This window comes from Schistocerca serialis, chromosome 9 (genome assembly GCF_023864345.2).
Source record: "Schistocerca serialis cubense isolate TAMUIC-IGC-003099 chromosome 9, iqSchSeri2.2, whole genome shotgun sequence".
NCBI lineage: Eukaryota > Metazoa > Arthropoda > Insecta > Orthoptera > Acrididae > Schistocerca > Schistocerca serialis.
The window spans coordinates 403,204,951-403,218,744 of NC_064646.1; the positions used below are offsets into that span (position 1 = coordinate 403,204,951).

A 13,794-nucleotide genomic window follows, 5' to 3' on the forward strand; every position below is an offset into this window, starting at 1 on the left:
TCCACCAGTCCAAAGAACTGACCTATTTCCAAGTTCACCGCTAGAGGGTGCCGCAGTAGGTCACGTGATCATGCAGTTCAGTCCACAGGAACACAGCATCATGATGACGTCTCGTGTTTTTCTTAGCTGCACGTCTGCTCCAGCCTCCTCATCCACCTGGTGGTCTGGAGGGGAAAACTCGCGGAAAAAGGAATCAGCCTGTTCTGGGCTGGAGGAGAGAGAAACGGTGTACTTTACTTATTTTTTGAATAATTTATTTAGCGACGGATTTCACCTAGTTTACTTATTAAGCTGATACAAAACACTCACCCTGACGTGCTTGGGGTCACAATATACAGTTTACAGACCTGGAAACTGCTCATAAATAATTCCGTACACGGATGCACAGACACGCAGACAACTCGTAAATTACTGAAATAATCAAGTACACAGCATATAGACGGGCAAACTACTCGTAGATCACCGAAATAAAGCATGCAAACACGCTCAGAATGCTTAAATACCCGAAAATAATTCAGTGCACAAACACCCAGTGCCTGTAAGAAAGGCAACTTATCAGCAACTCAAACCCTGATTCTACTGGATGGAAAGCCTAAGTGCACCCCTAACACATGGAAACTGTTCAGATGAGGGAGAGGAAGGTTAGGTTAGTGTAGTTCATTTATTTTGCTTGGGAAACTGACGCAAATATCCATCCTAATTACGTAATTAATCACAAAGATGAGTCCTAATTACATAACTATATGATTAGCGCTGCACAAGAACGGCTTAAAATAGCAAAAACTAGCTATACCATACAACTGGTCTTATCCTGCTTGGAAAAGGAATTTCGCAATACCACTTGAAACTGACGCAAATATCGATCCTAATAACATAATTAATCACAAAGATCGGTCCTAATTACACAACAATATGCATAGCACTGCACAAGGACTGTAACACAAAAACGGATTCCAGAATGAGACGAGATACTGGCAGAAGTAAAGCTGTGAGTACCGGGCGTGAGTTGTGCTTCGGTAGCTCAGATGGTAGAGCACTTGCCCGCGAAAGGCAAAGGTCCCGAGTTCGAGTCTCGGTCGGGCACACAGTTTTAATCTGCCAGGAAGTTGAAAGGTGGCTGCACTGTGCCACTGCGCCAGAGATTGCGCCAAAGAGTACTATTAAGCCGCCTCCACAGTGCTTGTTGGGAGTTCGTTGAAGGCAGTGTGTGTTTAGAGTTCATGGCAGTCAGTGCTTGTGAAGAGATCGTAGAAGTCAGTGCCTGTTGAGAGCTCGTTGAAGACAGTGTGTGTTAAGAGCTCGTGGTTGTCGTGAAGTTGGAGTAAGATGTTGTAGTAAAGAGTGTTGTTCCATGTTTTATGCAGTTATTTGATGGGAGAGATAGCAGATGCTATTGTGTGCATTTCGTCAATATATATGAAGGTAAAAAAATACAATGTTCTTTTATTGATTGTGTGTCTGAAATAATGCGTCACTACAGGTTCAGTCAACAAAGCATCTGGCTTGTGTTCTTGTATTAGAGTGAATTTTGGTTTTCTTGCGTAATTATAGTTTTTCTAAATTTCTTTTGTCACGTCAGTATAGTTGGTATTTAAGAATTCTTGTCTTGTTGGAAAAGAACCGTGCCAGATGCGTACGTTGAGTCACACTCCACATACAGAACAGTTACATTTGTGCTTGGATTTTGTAGGTTTTATAGTTGCTGGGGACTTAATTAATTAACTGTGTTTACGAAAATCTTCTTACATTGTTTGTTGCAGTCAGATAGCGTAATAATACTAGTCAGGGCCAGCCGATTACGAGACACTGCGTAATCGGACATACAGCTACTACAAAAAAAAAAAAAAATATTTTCAATCAATAATTTAATTAATAAGCCCCCATGCACGTGGCGACCGCTGCTTCGGATCGTCCCTTGGATTCTTCTGATTGTAAAAATAGTAGACCGTAGTATTGTTGTAGTAATTTGAATTTAGTAATTGTAGTCTGTATTGCATGTGTAGATTGGTAATTGTCATTCTTCTAATGGTATTTTTCAAAATTTAAATTGTTGTCTTGTCTATGGGTTTGACAATTTAGTGCAATTATTTCAATTGTTCGATTAATTGTGTTTGAGGGAAACTTTTCATGTAAATGGTATTGTTGAGATAAAGTGTCATTGAGTGCAATTTTCACAGTGACGAATTTTTTTTTTTATGTTTTGTAAATGATTACGCGATCGATGAAGAAGGCAAAGATGATGAATAGTGAGAACGAAATTGTTGACATGGCGAACTCGCCAACACAGGACAACTGTATGATGAATAATGGAGTTGAAAATAATTTAATGAGTCGGGAAGACAGTCCGGAACCATTTCAAAATTTTTCTCAATCGGAAAATTCAGAGAATCTGAGATTAACGACAGAAGATTCTGAAATAGTATCGAACACAGATAGCCTTACAGCTGTTAGTTTTGCGGGAGATGTTAGGGGCGAAAAGAATTCTGAACAATTTAATATGGAGCAGTTGATGAGTGTACTATTAAATTTTCAATCTGAATTAAAAACTGATATGGGAACAAAGTTAGACTCACTGGGATCACAGATGGGAACAATTAAAACTGAGATGGTAACTTTACGGGCTGAATTAAAAACTGATATGGGAACAATGGAAACTCGGTTAGGATCTGAATTTAAAACAGAGATGGGAACTTTGGAAACGCGGATAGATTCACGAATAGGGACATGTTTCAAAAATATGAAAGATGAATTAAAGAAAGAAATCAGGGAAGAAGTACAACCGATTCTGAATTCTCACAATAATAGATTAATTGCAGTGGAAATCAGACAAAGGGAACAGGATAGAGAACAGGAAGAAAGAGATCGCGTGATAGTACAAAAATTTTCAGAGTTAAATTTACAACGTGCAAACGATAAGGAAGAAATATTTGAGAGAATCGAAGGATCCGTACCAAATGACAGATTAAATAACCTAACACAACAATATGAACAGCTAGCTACCAAATGTGACAATACTGAAACCCGAGTCGCGACACTTACGGAAGACGTAAATAAACAGAAAGAACAATTTGGTGACTTATCGGAAAGAGTGGAGGAAATTTCAGATAAACTGACAAATCTTAGTTTACATGGGGACAGAGATTCGGATGATACAGCTCCATTACCATTTGCAGAAACCGAAGAGTATCAGAACATAAATAAACATGTTGAAAATCAGGGAAAATTTAATGAACGCGTGAAAAGGGAATTTGAGGCATTACGAAAGCAAGTCAAGCAGATCGAAGGCGAAATTGTAGGAAAAGATAGCAGAAGAAATTTAGAATCACAGGTAGCAGAAGGGTTTGAAGAAAATAATTTGTTTCATTTACGGGATGCAACAAGAGAGCGCCAGGCGCGCGAACTTTACAATAATCGACATTCGGACTGGGACAGACGTGGTTGGTCTTTGTCGCCACGAGGCGAAAACTTTGACTATAAACACTTTTTGACTGTTCGGAAATTTAAGATCTTCCGCAACTCTAAGAATGACATACATCCATGTTCTTGGCTAGATCAATTTACGTACGCACTTCCGCCAAAGTTGCCATTTAGTCACAAACTGGAAATTATGTGCGGCTATTAAAGTCCTCAGGGGATTCACTACTCTAAGTGAATATGTGCCGTAGCGAGCATAGGGCCCCGAGCTGTAGTGGTACTATTTCTCTTTTAGTTTTCTGTACCGCTGCCTACTCTTTTACTATTCTTTGCATCTGTCAAACCAACTCTTCGACTATCAATCTATCTAGTGAGTAAGTGAACAATAACCGGATATGACTGTTTTACCCAAAAGTGACTTTGGAAATTAGCGATTGGACTTACTGTACCTATTGCAGCATTCATTGTAGTTGAAACGAAATTTTACCTGTTTATCTTCGTGACAACATTACTTCATATGTTGACGATATTATTATTGCTAAACATTCTTGGAGTGAGCACAACAAAATTTTGGATTCATCATTACGTATTTTTGCAAGAGTTGGCATTACAGTGAACTTAGAAAAATCTGAATTTGGTCGTTCATAGGTGAAATTTCTCGGTCACATTATTTCTACAGAAGGTATTCTTCCTGATCCAGAGAAATTAGACGCTATTCGTAACTATGCTGTTCCTACCACAAAACGTGATGTTCGTAGTTTTCTTGGTGTCTGTAATTTTCTTAGACGCTTTGTTAAATTGGACGATTTGGCCACACCTCGTTTATGTGAACTATCCGGAAAGAAATCTAATTGGTGTTGGGATGAGGAAGATCAGTCAGAATTTGAACAGCTTCGTGATGCTTTAGTTGCTGCTCCACTTCTTTCACATCCGGATTTATCTAAAGATTTTTGTTTGGCGACGGACTCAGAAACCAACAGTTTACGTAAACATGCGGAGAGTACAAGGATACCGCGCTGTGTTTTGGCGGCGGCACATACTCAAAGCAACAGTCAAGTCTGCGCGCCGCACAAGGCAGTCGTTGACCGCGAACAATTGCTTCCTACGTCACGCGCCTACAGCTGATCGAGCGCTCAGTGCGAATGCACTGACAGCCGTAAACAAATACACAGTCTAATTTCTCCGATTAAATTCAGTATAAAGCTATAAGGACTTGTTGAATTGTGTTATTAACATTCAGTATTTTGCAGGATACGGTTGTATAAAGTATTTAAGACCTTCAGGTAAATTCTGTGCGTGTCCGACGTTAAGACGACCTGCTATCGAGAAATTTTCAGGAAGAATGTAATTTCGAAGAAGAAACTAATAAACTAAAAAAAGGTAACTGTTAATTGAGTTCATTTTTCAGGTAACAAATTTCCACTTAGGTACGTACTTTAGACGTAATTTGCTGCTCGCGATTACGTGATTCATACTTTGTGCTAATTTCATGTTCTATGGATTTACTTGTGAAGCGACGTGCTTGTATACATTTACTGATTTTGACAATTATTGATTAATGAACTGGGTTGTAACTTGTGTATATTATGCATCGCTTGGCTGCATTGCTTTTTCACTGATGTCATATTTTTTTTTAAATTATGTGCCTGCTGTGCTTATTTATTTAAATTATAATTGTTATCTGATTAATTGTGCTGACTGTGATTATGTATGTATGTTGTACTTTGTCATTTATCTGCTTGCGCCTTCATGTTTACTTATTAAGATTACATATGAACATTTATTTGCGTATGCTGATATGATGATAATGACCTGTTTATTACGTAAGATATATGTTTGCTGCTTTTTGTATGGATTACATATTTACACGTTTCTGTTTTGTTGCCATAACTGCTCTTTAATTTGGTGTATAGAAATGCTGATATACTGTGTATAAACATAGAGTTTAGGTCACACTATGGTATTAATTATAGATTGTTCACTTGGCAGAGCCTCGTTGTAGGATTTGAGCTGCATCCACTTGTTGACATTGTGTTCTCTACTGGTATATTTAATCGCTATTGCAAGTTTTGCTTACGCTCAGTGCCTTATAGTTTTAAGATAAGAAAATTAACTGCTATAATTCGACGAACGACATTAGTACAAGAAAGTCATAGAAGTCACATGAGCTGGAGGTTTTATGGAAGCTGTATAAATTTATGCTAATAGGAAGGAAGCTAACGACATGACAGACCAAAACTAGGTTTAGACCATTAACAATTATTAGACTGCATTTTTCGTAAGCAATTGAAATAGGAAGTGACACTTGACACAAAAAATACTCCACATGTTTGCTTCTGCTATGATTCTTGAAGTGGTGTACACACTGTGAAATATTATGATCATTCACACTCCGTAATCGTACTTAATTACTGAGAGTTATTTGAACTAAGGTCTGCCATGATTCTTGAAGTGGGTACACACTGTGAAATATTATGATCATTCACACTCCGTAATCGTACTTAATTACTGAGAGTTATTCGAACTAAGTCTGTTAGAGGTTAGGTATGCATTTCTTTTATTTAATGATGGACAAGGAACCAAAATGTATCTTATAATTTATAATGAGTAGAAGATTGGGCTCAAATGGATTACACAGAGGTTGTGTGTTGACAATGTGTCTTCGGATTGTATGGGATGATGAGGTTTGCATTAGGATTTTATCTGTACTTGTTCGAGGAGACTGACTAGAGGAAAGAGTTGTTATGGAAGTGTAATGATATTGGTGCTGAGGTTTATATGTAGCGACGTATTATTATAGGTATTGAGAGTATATGAAGTTGATGATTATTGGAGTTTTTGTGGACAAGAGGTAAGGTAAATGATATTGATGATAAGAGTTATATGTATCGACGTATTGAAGAAGTATTAGTGACGTATTGAGATTAAGTTGATGATTATTGGAGTTTTGGTGTATAAGAGGTAAAGTAAGTGAGGAGCATATTTTTTTTGTTGGTCTTATGGAACAAGGAGGATGAAGAGAGCAGACTAGAACACTAAAATAGAAGGAAGATAGTCTATACACACACTTTGTTAAATCACTAAGCAGTATATACTTTTTTTTGAAGAGAGGAAGTATTTGCATATCTTGGCTCACTGACAGTTGTTCAACAACAGTACATTTTGATCTGGCTTGGCAAACATTGGTCTTGACATGATGACTATGACGTTGACTAACTATTATTGACTATTATACATTGCTGCCAGTACTACTTGATACACATGATGAACATCAGATTTAGACAGAATTTCATTTACACAATTGACACTATTCAGTTACACAGTAGTACTTAATGTGGATGAGAGATGAGTGAGTGTGTTCTGTGTGTTTTCCTTTACTAATCCTACCCACCTATCTCCTAAATATTATTTTATTTGTTTGTAGTGGCTTGCACTGACACTCATAAATATTATAGGTTTACTGGTATTTGTGTATTGTAATAGTTAATAGGACAATTATCTGACATCATTTGTGTGTTTGCTATGATTTGTATGTTACTGTAAAAGCATTTGTATGTGCATTCAAACTATTGTTCATGCCTGAACTGTCTGATTAGTGAAGATAAATATTCTGAACTGTTACCTGCACTTTTTCAACATGATGTGTGACATTTGGTCGTGTTTAATTTCTGCTGATGAACTGTGTGATCAGTGATTGTAAAAAAAAATCATGGACTGTTACCTGTACCTTTTCTACATGATTGGTACCACTAGGACATGTTTAATTTCTGCTCATAAACTCTGATGAACAGTGTGATCAGTGCTAGTGAATTTTGTGGAACTGCTTCGGCTGAGAGATGTGACTTTTTGCTGTCTGCACCTGCTCAACATTGCTGGGTGCAACTGATGGATTGCTTTTACTGAAATGAAGCCACTTGTTGCTGTTTGCACCTGCTCTCAATATTGCTGGGTGCAACTGATGAACTGCTTCTACTGAAAAGATGTCCCCTGTTGCTGTGTGCACCTGATCAACATTACTGGGTGCCACTGATGGACTGCTTCTGCTGAAATGATATCACTTGTTGGTGTCTGCACCTGCTCTCAACATTGCTGGGTGCAACTAATGGACTGCTTCTGCTGAAATGATGTCACTTGTTGGTGTCTGCACCTGCTCAACATTGCTGGGTGCAACTGATGGATTGCTTCTACTGAGCTGATGTGACTTGTTGCTGGGTGTACCTGCTAGACATTGCTGGGTGCAACTGATGGACTGCTTCTACTGAAATGATGTCACTTGTTGCTGTCTGCACCTACTCAACATTCCTGGGTGCAACTGATGAACTGTTCCTACTGAAATGATGGTCACTTGTTGGTGTTTGCACCTGCTCAACATTGCTGGGTGCAATTGATGAACTGTTTTTGCTGAAATGGTGTCACTTGTTGGTGTTTGCACCTACTCAACATTGCTGGGTGCAACTGATGAACTGTTTTTACTGAAATGAAGTCACTGGTTGCTGTCGGCACCAACTCAACATTGCTGGGTGTCATTGATGGACTGCTTCTACTGAAATAATGTCACTTGTTGCTGTCTGCACCTGCTCAACGTTGCTGGGCGCAACTGATGGACTGTTTTTACTGAAATTGTGTCACTTGTTGGTGTTTGCACCTGCTCTCAACATTGCTGGGTGCAACTGATGGACTGCTCCTACTGAAATGATGTCACTTGTTGCTGTCTGCACCAACTCAACATTGCTGGGTGCCACTGATGAACTGCTTCTACTGAACTAATGTGACTTGTTGCTGGGTGTACCTGCTAAACTTTACTGGGTGCAACTGATGAACTGCTTCTACTGAAAAGATGTCACCTGTTAGTGTCTTTTTTTTTTGTTTGTATAAACTAATCATTGAAAGCATTTTATGTGAACATTTGTATAAACTGATTTTTTGTATATTGTGTCAACTATTATGTAAAGTCACATGTATGAAAAGAAGTTGTATTGCTTACTGTATTTCATACATTAGGTTGGTAAAAGGTCAGTGCAAAGCCAAAATTTTAACTAATTATGTGTTATTTAGGTATTAATATTATCTTTTATTTTTGTCTGTATTTTTGTGGACGAATTTGGTGGTATTTTCACCACCAATGCTGGCAAAAATACCATCAAATTCTGGCCTGTGGAGGAGGGGCATATGAAAGGTGGCTGCACTGTGCCACTGCGCCAGAGATTGCGCCAAAGAGTACTATTAAGCCGCCTCCACAGTGCTTGTTGGGAGTTCGTTGAAGGCAGTGTGTGTTTAGAGTTCATGGCAGTCAGTGCTTGTGAAGAGATCGTAGAAGTCAGTGCCTGTTGAGAGCTCGTTGAAGACAGTGTGTGTTAAGAGCTCGTGGTTGTCGTGAAGTTGGAGTAAGATGTTGTAGTAAAGAGTGTTGTTCCATGTTTTATGCAGTTATTTGATGGGAGAGATAGCAGATGCTATTGTGTGCATTTCGTCAATATATATGAAGGTAAAAAAATACAATGTTCTTTTATTGATTGTGTGTCTGAAATAATGCGTCACTACAGGTTCAGTCAACAAAGCATCTGGCTTGTGTTCTTGTATTAGAGTGAATTTTGGTTTTCTTGCGTAATTATAGTTTTTCTAAATTTCTTTTGTCACGTCAGTATAGTTGGTATTTAAGAATTCTTGTCTTGTTGGAAAAGAACCGTGCCAGATGCGTACGTTGAGTCACACTCCACATACAGAACAGTTACATTTGTGCTTGGATTTTGTAGGTTTTATAGTTGCTGGGGACTTAATTAATTAACTGTGTTTACGAAAATCTTCTTACATTGTTTGTTGCAGTCAGATAGCGTAATAATACTAGTCAGGGCCAGCCGATTACGAGACACTGCGTAATCGGACATACAGCTACATAAATCATTTTCAATCAAATTTATTTAATTAAGCCCCCATGCAAAGTTTCACAAAAACGGATACTACCAGTCAACTGGTGATATCCTGCTGGGAAAAAGAATTTCGCAATACCAATCCAAACTTAAGCAAATATCAATTCTAATTACGTAATTAATCACAAAGATCAAACCTAATTACACAACTATATGCACAGTGCTTCCCGAGGATGTCAATACTCAGCAAAACCTGACGATACTATACGACTTGTGTTATTCTTCAGGGGAAAAAATCTCGCGATACCACTCGAAACCAGCGACAGAAACACTCAAACTCTACCCTACACCTAAAAGCTAGGGGGTAAAAGGCTGGGGTGTAAGGTACAATCTGTGGTGTCACCGCCAGAACCACACTTGCTAGGTGGTAGCCTTTAAATCGGCCGCGGTCCGTTAGTATACGTCGGACCCGCGCGTCGCCACTATCAGTGATTGCAGCCCGAGCGCCGCCACACGGCAGGTCTAGAGAGACTTCCTAGCACTCGCCCCAGTCGTACAGCCGACTTTGCTAGCGATGGTTCACTGACAAAATACGCTCTCATTTGCCGAGACGATAGTTAGCATAGCCTTCAGCTACGTCATTTGCTACGACCTAGCAAGGCGCCATTACCAGTTACTATTGATACTGTAATCATGTACCGTCAAGAGCGACGCTCATCATTAATGAATTAAAGTTAAGTATTCCACCAGCTACGTCCGTTTTTCTAAAGTCTAAATTCCTTGTCCTGTTCCAGACCTCACGCCAGCCTGCGTGAGCTAAAACGCGTGCCTTTCGGCTTCCTCTAGTACCCGGTGTTGGCTCTCCTGCCAACCCACAACACAATCTTTATTCTTTTTGGTGGGAGATGCGTTGAACTGACCAGATCTGGTGTTGTGCAGAGAGGCGTTTAAAAAAGCACCTTTCTCTGTTTGACGTCAGAGTTCTCTACACATGCCTACTAAAAATCACCCTTCAGCCCAGCTAACAGAAGCCAATACACACCACCACAGCTGATGGAAAAAATGCGCTACAGTTGTAATTACACTTCGAAATTGTCGTGAAAAAAGAAACAGCACTCGTATTGAACGGGTTATAATGCATCACATATACTGGGAAATTCGTCGTCCTAAAAGACTGCAGTTGAACGTGCGTTCTCATCCATGTACAATAACAAGCTACCGACAATAAACCTTCGGGATGGAGCTACTCCGCCGACACCCTCGCGGCCCGTGCTGGCCGCTGCCCGCCTTGATACGATCGTGCTTCGCCAACACAAAAGCAGGTATAGTTAACTAGGACTTGAAAGGGCGGCTTTCCCCAAACGCATCTTGGTCGTCTAAAGCATAGCGTCGCAGCTGCCCCTAATGGCTAGAAGGCGCTGCTGTCACAGACGTGACAAGTCTCCAACGACTTTCGTTCTGGGATGGAAAACAATTTTGTTTAACGTCACGTAGTACTCTCCAGCAGGGACTGGACAAGAGCCATAGTATCGCAGAGAACGCACCCGCCGTTCTGCGAGGGATTGTTTAAAGTAAACTCGATTCTTATAATAAAGCAACTATTAACAAACGGGGAAAAAACCATTCGCGACGTTTAGAAATGTCCTCTTTGCACAAAAATAGACGAAGTCCAGTTTCATTTAGTTTTATGAGCAAAATCGGTATTGTTTTTTACGTTCGACTGAGATAATTATCACGTCAGCGAAGATATTTACGTGGAAACTCGGAAAAGAAAATAGAGGAAATCGATATTTCCACTCGCGAATACCGATGTCGATGATGTAACTGATTCCAAATCACCCCTATAATTTACAAAGTCAAAAAAGGTGATTCTCATATCTAGAGAACCAGCAATCGTGTCTTCCACCTGCTAGATGCTCACACCACAATCGATCTTCTCTCAACTAAATAAAGACGTGAAATGCGAAAAGGCAGTGAACGGAACAGTTTACATGTAAATGAATAATGTCCCAGTGCAAACACAAGTACATATATATTGAGTATATAGTATCAGACCAATGGTGTGGTTACACGTTGCCGACGGTGCAACCTCGTAATAAAATTACCCAATTTAGAAAGTGACACATGCATATACACAGACATAGAGTAAACAGAGCAAATGCTCTCCAAATGTGGAATGAGTGGGGGTGGAGGCTACTGGATACAATCGGGTGTAGTGTTATACTACGCATCCCGATCAGTGCATTTGGGCTCGATGTTGGAAGTTGTACTACATTTACAAGCAATTTTAGAACACAGGACGAGAGGTTATGTCATGATCGCATGGATAGAACTGACATAATATCGACAGAATTGCGAAAAATGATGGGAGAATGCGTATAAACTGAGCGAATACACACCGAAATGCGTGGAAACTGAGGAAGTACTTGCGTATCTGCTGGTTCGTGCCGAACAGTTTGTACATGGGAACAAGTATGCGGAAACAAGAGGAATCCGAGAAAACGTCGTCATCGAAACGCAGGAATCAGGGAGGCAGTCAATTTTTGTCCGTCGAGGCAGCATTATATAGCATGTCTATTGAGTTACCAGTGATACACGCAAGTTGACTACTGTATTTGACGCTTTTCAGGAAGACAGGGAACCATTCACATTTGAACCTACTTGCATATGCGTTAAATAATAACAGAGAATGGGCGGGGTGATCGATTGAGATGGAGCTGTAATGTGGTACGTTTTAATGGTAGACTGATGATGCAGTCTAGAGAAGAAGTTGCTGCAGGTCAATTTTTCCACTGTTCTGTCCGGATGCATCAGTCGTGTGACATAGCCTGCATTCTACTTGTATACAGCCACGTGTTCTTTATGTAGTTTAAAGCACTATCTACTTGCGGTCGTTAACTGTAAACCTCCAGAATGAGATTTTCACTCTGCAGCGGAGTGTGCGCTGATATGAAACTTCCTGGCAGATTAAAACTGTGTGCCCGACCGAGACTCGAACTCGGGACCTTTGCCTTCCGCGGACAAGTGCTCTACCAACTGAGCTACCGAAGCACGACTCACGCCCGGTACTCACAGCTTTACTTCTGCCAGCAAAGGTCCCGAGTTCGAGTCTCGGTCGGGCACACAGTTTTAATCTGCCAGGAAGTTTCAACTGTAAACCTGTCAGTCATCAGAGGACTTCCATCTCATGTGTGATGAAACTTCACACATTCCTCTAAACGAACTTTGATTTATGCGATATACTCCATCCCCCTTGTCACATCTTGGGTGTAAAATTTAGACTTCAGCGTTAGAACTAAGTTAGCGATAGGTACTTGTGAGGTACTGCAATTCCGGTGTACATATTTGCCTGACAGATGTGCTGTTTACAGAGTTAGCGATGGAATGACTTGTAATTTTCACATGTCGGACGCTGCTGCTTTGCGTTTATCTGTTTCCTTGTAGGAGATATCCCTCACTACTAACGATCATTTTATATAGGCCTGATGCAGGCATCGTATAATTTCTGAACAGTGATAGGATGTGAACGGTGGACACTATACTTCTCCAGAAAGCTATATTGTGCTCATATCACGCACAGCAAATGTTTTACTGAAGTAGTTTTTTTCGTTTTATGGTTCGATAACGTAGTTTATCGTAGAGAAACCGGGAAGAAGGATGTATGTCATTCGCTTGAAATATATTTCTCACATTGGAATATTGACAGCAATAACTACATTCCATACGACTGATAGGTGATAGGTTGAAAACGCAGGCGATCTAACATTATAGTCCGTTTTAAGTGCAGAACGTTGCAGTCTTAGGAGTGCGTGTGTCTATGTTCTCTCTTACCAATACCTTCTAGGTACCGATCCTAGACTCTAGAACAATACTTAAGAGTTGACAGCTTGTTTGATTTACGGAAGAATGCGTCCAAATCCATCCGTCTGGAAATCCATCGCACATAAAAATCACTCATTTCTTGTTGTTCTTATTCGTCTGTTATTGCACCAGGACACTTTGAAATCTGTTACTATACATCGATAAGGATTGCTAAGCTCCTCGACACGGGTGCATCTCGAGAAATCTCGTGCACTTGTATAGGTGAGGACTCGGAAAGCTTTATTCATTCATGAGACGTGGAGTGTAGCGGTATACTTCTCATCGGTTGCAGATTAATTCGGTAACGATGCTGCAAGGCGGGTTGGTCAGTGACAGTGTGATGAGGGTCTTTCACTCTCAAATTGTACCCTAAGACAGCGAGAATGCTCTGTGACTCTCATACCCAGAGAGACAGATCGAAAATTAAGCACTGTACTCGAGGTGTTAGAAATAAGTAGAGTGCTGTCTGGTATACTTTGATGATTTATGTATTCGAGAATTAACACAGAATGAACGTACTGCACAGTCATCTATCTGCATTCACAATGATGCTCGCAAAGTATAGAGGGGCGGTTTAGCTATCATACTGAAATTGGGGGAAACATGCTGTCATATCATTAGCTGGTGTTGAAATTACTGTAAAATTGCTAAA

The 13,794-nt window shown here is 40.0% G+C and overlaps 1 non-coding gene across 1 annotated transcript; it reads right to left on the bottom strand.

Annotated features, from left to right (window-relative positions):
* Positions 1-12,258: 12,258 nt before the first annotated feature.
* Trnap-cgg (transfer RNA proline (anticodon CGG)) lies at positions 12,259-12,333 on the bottom strand. Its single transcript has one exon. It is a non-coding gene; the product is annotated as a tRNA-Pro (tRNA).
* Between the last annotated feature and the right edge of the window lie 1,461 nt (positions 12,334-13,794).